Raw genomic sequence first — 9,826 nt, forward strand, 5'->3', positions numbered from 1 at the left:
CCCTGTCTCCTACCCTGACCTACAGTCACTGTCAGACGGGTCAACAGATGTAGTCTCTCCCCCTGTCTTCTACCCTGACCTGCAGTCACTGTAAGGCGGGTCGGCAGATGTAGTCTCCGAGCAGTCTCTCAAAGCGTTTGCATATTATGGAGGTGAGTGAGACAGGAAGCCAGTCATTCAGGCATGATTCCGTGGACTTTTAAGGTACAAAGATAATAGTGGATGTTTTAAAGCAGAAGGGGACTCTACAGTGGGAGAGGAAGAGGTTTGAAATGTCGGTAAACTCACCTGGCAGTTGTGCCGCGCACATCCTGTGTACTCGCCCTGGGATGTGGGATTTAGATGGCGCTGAATTTGTTGAGTGTGTCCAGAAAAGTTTCTCAAAGTAATATGTGCACGGCCCAACGAGAGAAGGGGCTGCAACGAACCTAGTGTTGGGTAACGAGCCTGGCCACGTGGTTGTCTTTTCAGTGGGTTGTCAGATAGGGAACAGTGACCAGAACTCCTTAACTTACAGGATAGTTATTCAGAAGGATAGGTATGTTCCTTGTGGGAGAGACTTCGACAAGAACTAAGAAGCTTAAACTGGGAACACCTATTCTCTGGCAGGTTCACATTAAACATGCGCGACATGAATTTCACACTAAAGACGAATTGCACCGAGTACGGGACAGAAATGTTCTTGTTAAACATGAATAGTGGCGGTGGATAGATCAGAGAACATTGGATATCCAATGGAGAGGTGATTGATTTTGTCAAGAAGGAACAGGAAATGTATGTAAATATTCAGAGGTTTGGATCGAATGAAGCACACCAGGAGTATAAAGAAGCCGGAAAAGATCTAAAGAAGAGAATGGAGAGACAACAAAACGTCCTTGGCAAGGCGGATTAAGGTGACTCCCAAAGCATTATTTCCATCCATCCAGAGTAAGAAGATGTAGCGTGGTGGGTGGGTGGGGGTGCATTTGTTTGGATGCGGTGAATGTGATTGAAGTAATTAATGAGTAATTTCTCTTCAAACTTTACCAATGAAAATGATATGGAGAACCAGGAGATCAATACCGGCTGTATAAATGCGTCAGGCGTTCAGAGGTCAAGGAGAATGAAGTGTTGGGCTTTCTAATGAGTGTTGAGGTTGATATGTCCCCAGGGTTTGATGGACCTCAACCAGTTTATTGAAAGGGACAAGCGACAATGATGCTAATCCCTTGACTTCGTGCCCTCTCTAGCCAAAGCCGTGGACCCAGTGGACTGTCGGATGTTGAACCTCTATTTAAAAAGGCAATAAGGGAAAAGCCTTGGACCTATAGACAGGTAAATCATGGTTCAGTTGTAGAAAAATTGCAGGAGAAAAAAATTAGGGAGAAGATACACAACCATTTGGAATCCAATGGCTTAAATAGGGAGATCCAGGGTGCATTTGTGCGTGGCGGGTTTGTACTAACAGCTTAATAAAATTATTGACAAGGTGAGAAGACGGACTGAAGAGGGTAGGGCCGTGGATGTTGTCTACATGGATTTTTGTGAGGTGTTTGACAAAATCCCACATGGAAGGTTAATCCAGATGCTTAAGATGTATGGGATCGACAGCGGTTTGACTGATTGGGGTTAGAACTGACATCCACTTAGAAGACAGAGGGTAGTGGTTGAAGGACGCTATTAGAGCTGGAACACTATTAAAAGCCAGTTCCTCAATGCTGTTGTTAAGCAGATAGTTCTTGGGAACCAACGTCATAGCACTTTGAAAGTGGCTGTATTGATCGATAAGGTGGTTAAGAAGGCTTATGGAATACTGGTGTTTATTAGTCGAGGTATTGTCTTCCAACGTCAGGAAATTATGCTGCAACTTTATAAAACACTGGTGAGGTCACATCTGGAGTATTGCATACAGTTCTGGTCACCCCAGTAGAGGAAGGATGTTGAGGTTTTGGGGAGGGTGCAGAAGACATTTACCAGGGTGCTGCCTTGTTTAGAGGACGCGTCAGTCTGGATAAACTTTGGATCCTTCTTCAGGAGCATTTGAGGCTGGGAGGAGATTCAATGTGACGTAACCCTGCTACTTTGATCTGGTCCACGGCTTTGAATAACTTGATCCAACACCGCCTGGCTTAATTAACAGGGTGTGCGTTGGGAGATGTGATAGAAGTTTATAAGAGAGGCAGAGTGGACACAGAGTATCTGTTACCCAGAGTTGAAATGTCTAGTACCAGAGGGCATGCATTGAAGGTGAGAATGTGTAGGTTCAGGAGGCATGTGAGAGGTAGGTTATTTTACTCAGAGAGTTGTGGATGCCTGTAATGGTCCTCCCTGGTATGATGCTAGAGGCAAATACATTAGAGGTTTTGAAGAGATGTTTTGGGTAGGTACAGGAATGTCAGGAAGATGGAGGGATATGGACATGGTGTGGGTAGGATTAATATTTGGGTGTTTTCGATTTACATTTTAGTAGATACAGCATAACATTTTGGGCCGAACGGCCTGTTCTTATGTTGTGCTGCTCAATGTTCCATGTGTCCAGTAAAGCATAAAACTTTTGTTTGTTCCCACCTCCACACCACAAAGTAATAGTTATGTTTTAATTATGCAGGCAATGGGAAAATCATTCCTCTTGTGCATCTTCATTTCATTTCAGGAGATTCAGTGTCTCTCAGCCCTGCCACTTTGCTCTGGTCCACGCCTTCATTAACTCAGTTCAGCATTTGCCATAGTTGGGATCTTCCTTCTCCTCACACAAATCTTAACGTTTTTTGTTATGAATATGAAAATATATGGGGCTACTACCTGTGATTGATGTAGCTATGATTCTGGACTGTAGGGAATGAGTGCTGAGGTGTGGGAGAATGTTTAAGGGTGTGTGTAGGAGGGGCGTAGGGGTTGGTTTTGGGGAAGGGTTGAGAGATGGAGATGCAGCCCTCCCCACGGAGCGAGAGGGGCGTGGAATTGTCCTGGTGCTCACTAAGCCTGTTTGTGGGGTTCTGGATCGGGTTACATTGAGCCCTGCCACTTTGATCCGGCCCACGCCTTTGTTAATCAGGTCCAATACTTGCCTTTGTTGGTTCTTCCTCCTCCTCACACAATTTATCGGGTCTTTGGGGTGCAGCCAAGGTTAATCGGCGTGTGGAGGGGTATGCTCCCTCCGACCATAGGATTAGGTATGAAGGTAGGATTGGTGTATGTATATGTGGGACTGGGAGACAAGGATGTGCAGTTTAGTGTGATGAGGTAAATTCGGCTATAGTGGGTAGGGTAGTACAGTTACTTTAATCTGGTGCATACCCTTAATTAAGGTGGTCCAATACTATTTGGCTTAGTGAATCAAGTATCAGTGAATTTCATGTCAGTTCGAGGGATTGGTTATTTTAGACCTCTTTACTTGCTCTTATTTAACTATATGCTGAATAGAACGTTCTTAGGCCTAATCATGAGGCTTCATCTCAAAATAATGGACAACTTCCGGACTTTAAATTTACACTGATCTTTAATTTGCATCTTGGCGCCAAGAATCGATAGGGTTAAATTAACAGGATTTACTGGAAATACAACGCCAGTACACCCTATCTCTCTGAGTTTAGTGGTGACTTGTTTTCTCTGGTGTCAGCTTGGGTTTAACGTTCTGGTTCCCTCTCAATTCTGGGCTCTCAGCTTTCATCATTGGCATTTCACGGACCGGGGAAATGAAAAGTGTGTCACTGTTTGGTTAGGTTGTCATTATGCAGAGTGGGAAAAACATCACTCCTGTGCTAGTGGAACTTGTCACTGCAGATACATTATCATGCAGCCCTGTCACTTATCTCTGACACACGCCTTCATTAAACAGGTCCTACAATTGCCTTTATTGGAACCCTCCTCCTCCTTACACAAATGTTAAACTTTATTATTATTATGAATATGCTTTTATGATGGAATTACTACTTATGATTGAAGTGGGGGGATGGTGCATTGTAGGGATTGAGTGCTGCTCTGTGGGGTGTCCAGCTAAGTGTCTGTGTGGGTGTGATGTGGGCCATTGTTTAGTTAGGGTGAGATTATGCAGGCTGCGGTAAAATCATCCCTCTTGTGCTTCTTGATCTCGCCACTCGAGATTCCGTGTGACAGAACCCTGCTACTTGGATCTACTCTTTCATTAACCTGGTCCAACACAACTTGGCTTAATTAATCGGCTGTGCACTGAGACCCGTTATTAGAAATGTTAATGGGACTTTGAGTGTTTCGGCTCTTTAATCATTCGCCCTTTCCCAGGTGACTCAGCCAAGGTTGATCAGGCCCAGCCTGTCTACATCCCATGTACCAAGGTAATGAAAGCTGTGTCGTTTCGAGGGTTCGGGTGTTTTAGATCCCTTTATTTGGGTTTGTTTTGGCCACTTGGAGAGTAACTTTATGAGTCTTCCTCTCAAAGTAAGTGAGATGTAACTTCCCTGCTTTTGATTTACACTGACCTTTATTCTGCATCCGGGCACAGAGAATTGCATGGATCAAGTTAACAGGGTTTCCTGGAGATTCAGTGTCACTGCACCCTGTCACTCTGGGGTTCGTGGAGACCTGTTTTCTCTGCTCCCAGCTTCTGTTTAACTGAGTAGTTCCCTGTCTTTTCTTGATATCTCGTCTTTTTCATTGGCATTTTGTGAACCGGGAAAATGAACAGTGTGTCACTGTTACGTTAGGTATGTGATTATGCGGGCAGTGGGAAAATCATCCACCTTGTGCTTCTTGATCTCTTCACTCTCGATTCAGTATCACGCAATCCTGCCACTTTGGTCCAGCCCATGATTAGAGTTTGCTCAGATTAAGATTTATGGACAAGGATGTGGGGATTTAGAGTTCAGATGATAGTTAGGGTCAATATGTGGGAGGTTAGAGGTCACACCAGCGTTTTGAGACATCTTGTGATGGGATTGAAGTCAGGGCAGAGTGTAGGTTCAGGAATGTGGGGTATTAGAGGTCAGATTAGATTAGAGTTTAGGTTTAGAGATGTCGAGTGTTTGAGGTCAAATTAAACTTTCGGGATATTGGTGTGGAGATTTAGAGGTGAGATTAGGGTCTTGGGTCAGGGATGTGGAGAGGTAGACGTCAGATTGGCGTTTCGGGACATGTTGTGGTGGGTTAAACATCTAGTCAGGGCATAGGGACAGGGAAGTGCGGTGCGAGAGGTCAGACGAATGCTTCGGGACAGTGATAAGGGGTTTAGAGTTCGGGTTAGGATTTAGGGAAAGGGTTGTCTGGAAGTTAGTATTCAAATGAGGATAAGGGGCAAGGAAAGGCCACATTTACATTTGGGGACGGGGATACGGGGGGCGCTTAGAAGACAGGTTAGGGTTTGGGGACAGGGATGTGGAGTGGCATGGTTCCTATTATGCTTTAGTTTCAGGGATGTCGGGTGTTAGTGATCAGAATAGAGTAGGTTTAGGGGAGAGACCTGTGGGGTGTTAGACATCAGATTATATTAGGAATTAGGGACAGTGATGTGGGGCCTCAGATATCAAATTAGGTTTAGGGACAGGGATATGAGAAGTTACAGAGCAGACAAGGTTTCAGTGGCTGGGATGTCATGTTGTGAGAGGACAGATTTAGGTTTGGGGACAGGGGTCTGGGTGTTGGAGATCAGTTTGCTTTTCGGGACAGGCATGTGGGTGAGTTAGAAATCGGATTAGGGTTTAGTGACAAGCATGTGGGTGAGTTATCGATCGGATGAGAGTAATGGGATAAGGTTGTGTGGAGGGAGAGGTTACAGTATTTCAAGTTCCTGGGTGTCAAGATCTCTGAGGATCTAACCTGGTCCCAACATATCGAGGTAGTTATAAAGACGACAAGATAGCGGCTATACTTCATTAGGAGTTTGAAGAGATTGGGCATGTCAACAAATACGCTCAAAAACGTCTATAGATGTACCATGGAGTGTATTCTGACAGGCCGCATCGCTGTCTGGTGTGGGGAGGGGCTACTGCACAGGACCGAAAGAAGCAGCAGAGGGATTTAAATCTATTCAGCTCCTTCTTGGGTACTACCTACAAAGGACTCTCGACATATTCATGGAGTGGTGTCTCAGAAAGGCGGCGTCCATTATTAAGAACCTCCAGAAACCAGAGCATGCCTTTTTCTCATGGTTACCATCAGGTAGGAGGTACAGAAGCCTGAAGGCACACACTCAGCGAATCAGAAACAGCTTCTCCCCTCTGCCATCCGATTCCTAAATGAAGATTGAACCCTTGGACACTACCTCACTTTTTTCATATGAAGTATTTCTGTTCTTTGCACGTTTCTAATTTATTGAATATACGTATACTGCAATTGATTTACTTCTTTCTTTATTTTTTTCCCCTCTTCTATATTAGGTATTGTATTGAACTGCTGCTGCTAAGTTAAACAAATCACGACACATTCTGGTGATAAAAAACCTAGTTCTGATTCTGATCTGGTTTGGGGACAGCTATGTTGTGGTACTGTATTTAATGCCAGGATTGGGTTTGGGGACTCAGAGTTCAGGTTGTGGTTTACAGTGACGGATGCGGCTGTTTGAGGTCTGCACTCCCTCTCAATCACACACGCAATCTTTCTCGTTTACCAATCAACCCTTCCCCAACCCCAACGCACGCACCTCACCCAGACAAACTCTGACGCCTCTTCGTCGCAAGCACTTTTCTATCTCCCTCCGTCCACCTGTGGTCCAGACCATTGCTGCTCCCAATGTCCCGGTCAATCGGACAACCTCCCGGGAATAATAGCTTGGAGAACGGATGGGTGAATGAGAAGATCAGGAAACCGGGCTGGATAGAATGAAGCTGCAGCTGGGTTGCGCTCAGTGCGCGTCTTTATTAATGAATCGAACCATCGTGGTGATCGGGTGTTTCACCGCGCTGATCACCTGCTCCCTGAATTTCGACTGGGTCACCGCGTAAATAAATGTGTTCGTGCACAAGCTGAAATTCCTCAGCAAAACCCCAAAGCGGTGAAAGATCCATTCAGAATCATTGAATTTGAAACCTTTACCTTTGACCTGATAATATATGAAATTTACAACGTTCGTCATCCACAGGAGGATGAAGCTGCCGGAGAGGGTGAAGAGTAAAACCACAGACCTCCTCCTGCTCTCCATCTCCGGGTCACTGCGGTTCTCCCCCTTGCTCTGACCCTTCAGTCCCTTACGGACCCGACTGGCCACTACAATGTGCCTGACTGTCACAGCGTTGAGCAGCAGGATCCCAGCGAAAGGGAGGAAAGGTGTTAAAACCGTATCGAGCCAAGCACGTGCTACCCACGCAGAGTCAGTGCTAATATTGTTCATGAGTTTACAAAACCACGGTACATTATCAATAATTACTCTGGGTTTCCAGAGGAAGTAGCGGGGAACATTTAGCAAACAGGACAGTACGCCGGTTGTTGTTAGAACCACTGTCGCAGTTTTGCCGGTGCAATATTTTGTTTTCAGCTTCTGGCAGCAAATGGCGACAAACCGATCAAAGGTGAAAGTGACGGTGAACCAGACAGACCAGTATGTGACTATGAACCTCAGTACCTCGGTAACCCTGCACACCGGAGTAATGTTCATGAAACTCGACAGAAGGTAATATTTTTTCATTCGAAACAAAATGACCTCGATGACAATAGTCAGTAGATCCGCCGCTGCCATGGCCACCAGGTAGCGAGTGGTGCAGGTAGAGAGGCCGCAGTTTCTCCTGGACAGGATCACAATCGTCACTAGATTCACTATATATATGTGAGAGATAGAGAGAAAGAAAGAGAGATATTCTTGTTGATAACATGTTCTTAAGAAAGAGATATTCTTGTTGATAACGAATAACATATTCTTCGGGAATTAACACGGGATCGGGTTTCGGCTAAAGATCAGGAGTGGTAGAGTTTGTGAACGGCTGCTAATCTAAGCTGAGACACGGGTCACACTGTCTCTGACCTGCCCTCTTCAGTGTGCGGATAAGGAATAAGACGATGTGTGGGTAATCGTCGGTGCTAAGAACGAGCTGCATGCACGATGGCGATCGGTGCTGATCCCGATTCCATCGCTGATGGGGGCCGGTTTCACTGATTTAGCCGTGACTGAGCAGGCCACGCGGAACTCGGCATCAGGTGGGGCTGAGGAGGGAAGCAACACACGCAAAGCACTGGAGAGACTCAGCAGCTCAAGAAGCAGTTACAGAATTGAACAAACTCTGAAGGTTGTAGGATAACACCCTCCTTCCGGACGAAGCGACAGTGCAATGCGATAACACACTTCAGCATGTCCGCGGACACTGATTCAGGTGATCAGACCCAATTATTGACCTACAGGCAGTGAGATCCGACTGTGACAGAATCCAGAGGGTGACGGAAAACACAGGACCAGGTGTTCAGTCTGATAAATAGCTCAGAAATAGTGAACTTCACAATGTAAAACCCTCCCAGTCGCATCTTCGGGGGGAAGTGCCTTTCCAGCGCGGGTATAAATCTGGACCAATTCCCATCAAAGCCCTTCCAATCACACCTTTCCGAGAGCTGCACTACACTGCTCTGGAAAAGGTGTCATTAACGGCACGAACCAAGTTCAGGTCGATCCCTCATGGCAGAGAAGAAACAGATGTTTTGTTTTGTTTCGCCTCTCATTAAACGTGAAAAATCAGCATGTCGAATTGACAGGATCGATCGCATGGATGAACTACAACAATTGTTCATCCCAGTTTGGCAAAAGAATAAATCAGGGAAGGTAGTGCACCCGTGGCTGCCAAGGGAAATTAGGGATAGTATCAATTCCAAAGATGAAGCATACAAATTAGCCAGAAAAAGTGTCTCACCTGAGGACTGGGAGAAATTCAGAGTCCAGCAGAAGAGGACAAAGGGCTTAATTAGGAAAGGGAAAAAAGATTATGAGAGAAAACCGGCAGGGAACATAAAAACTGACTGTAAAAGCTTTTAAAGATATGTGAAAAGAAAAAGATTGGTTAAGACAAATATATGTCCCCTGCAGACAGAAACAGGTGAATTGATTATGGGGATCAAGGACATGGCAGACCAATTGAATAATTACTTTGGTTCTGTCTTCACTAAGGAGGACATAAATAATCTTCCGGAAATAGTAGGGGACAGAGGGTCCAGTGAGATGGAGGAACTGAGGGAAATACATGTTAGTAGGGAAGTGGTGTTAGGTAAATTGAAGGGATTAAAGGCAGATGAATCGCCAGGGCCAGATGGTCTGCATCCCTGAATGCTTAAGGAAGTAGCCCAAGAAATAGTGGATGCATTAGTGATAATTTTTCAAAACTCTTTAGATTCTGGACTAGTTCCTGAGGATTGGAGGGTGGCTAATGTAACCCCACTTTTTAAAAAAGGAGGGAGAGAGAAACCGGGGAATTATAGACCGGTTAGCCTAACGTCGGTGGTGGGGAAACTGCTAGAGTCAGTTATCAAAGATGTGATAACAGCACATTTGGAAAGCAGTGAAATCATCGGACAAAGTCAGCATGGATTTGTGAAAGGAAAATCATGTCTGACGAATCTCATAGAATTTTTTTGAGGATGTAACTAGTAGAGTGGATAGGTGAGAACCAGTGGATGTGGCATATTTGGATTTTCAAAAGGCTTTTGACAAGGTCCCACACAGGAGATTATTGTGCAAACTTAAAGCACACGGCATTATGGGTAAGGTATTGATGTGGATAGAGAATTGGTTGGCAGACAGGAAGCAAAGAGTGGGAATAAACGGGACCTTTTCAGAATGGCAGGCAGTGATTAGTGGGGTACCGCAAGGCTCGGTGCTGGGACCCCAGTTGTTTACAATATATATTAATGACTTAGCTGAGGGAATTAAATGCAGCATCTCCAACTTTGCGGATGACACGAA

Source organism: Mobula birostris, chromosome 20 (assembly GCF_030028105.1).
Source record: "Mobula birostris isolate sMobBir1 chromosome 20, sMobBir1.hap1, whole genome shotgun sequence".
In the NCBI taxonomy this organism is placed as follows: domain Eukaryota; kingdom Metazoa; phylum Chordata; class Chondrichthyes; order Myliobatiformes; family Myliobatidae; genus Mobula; species Mobula birostris.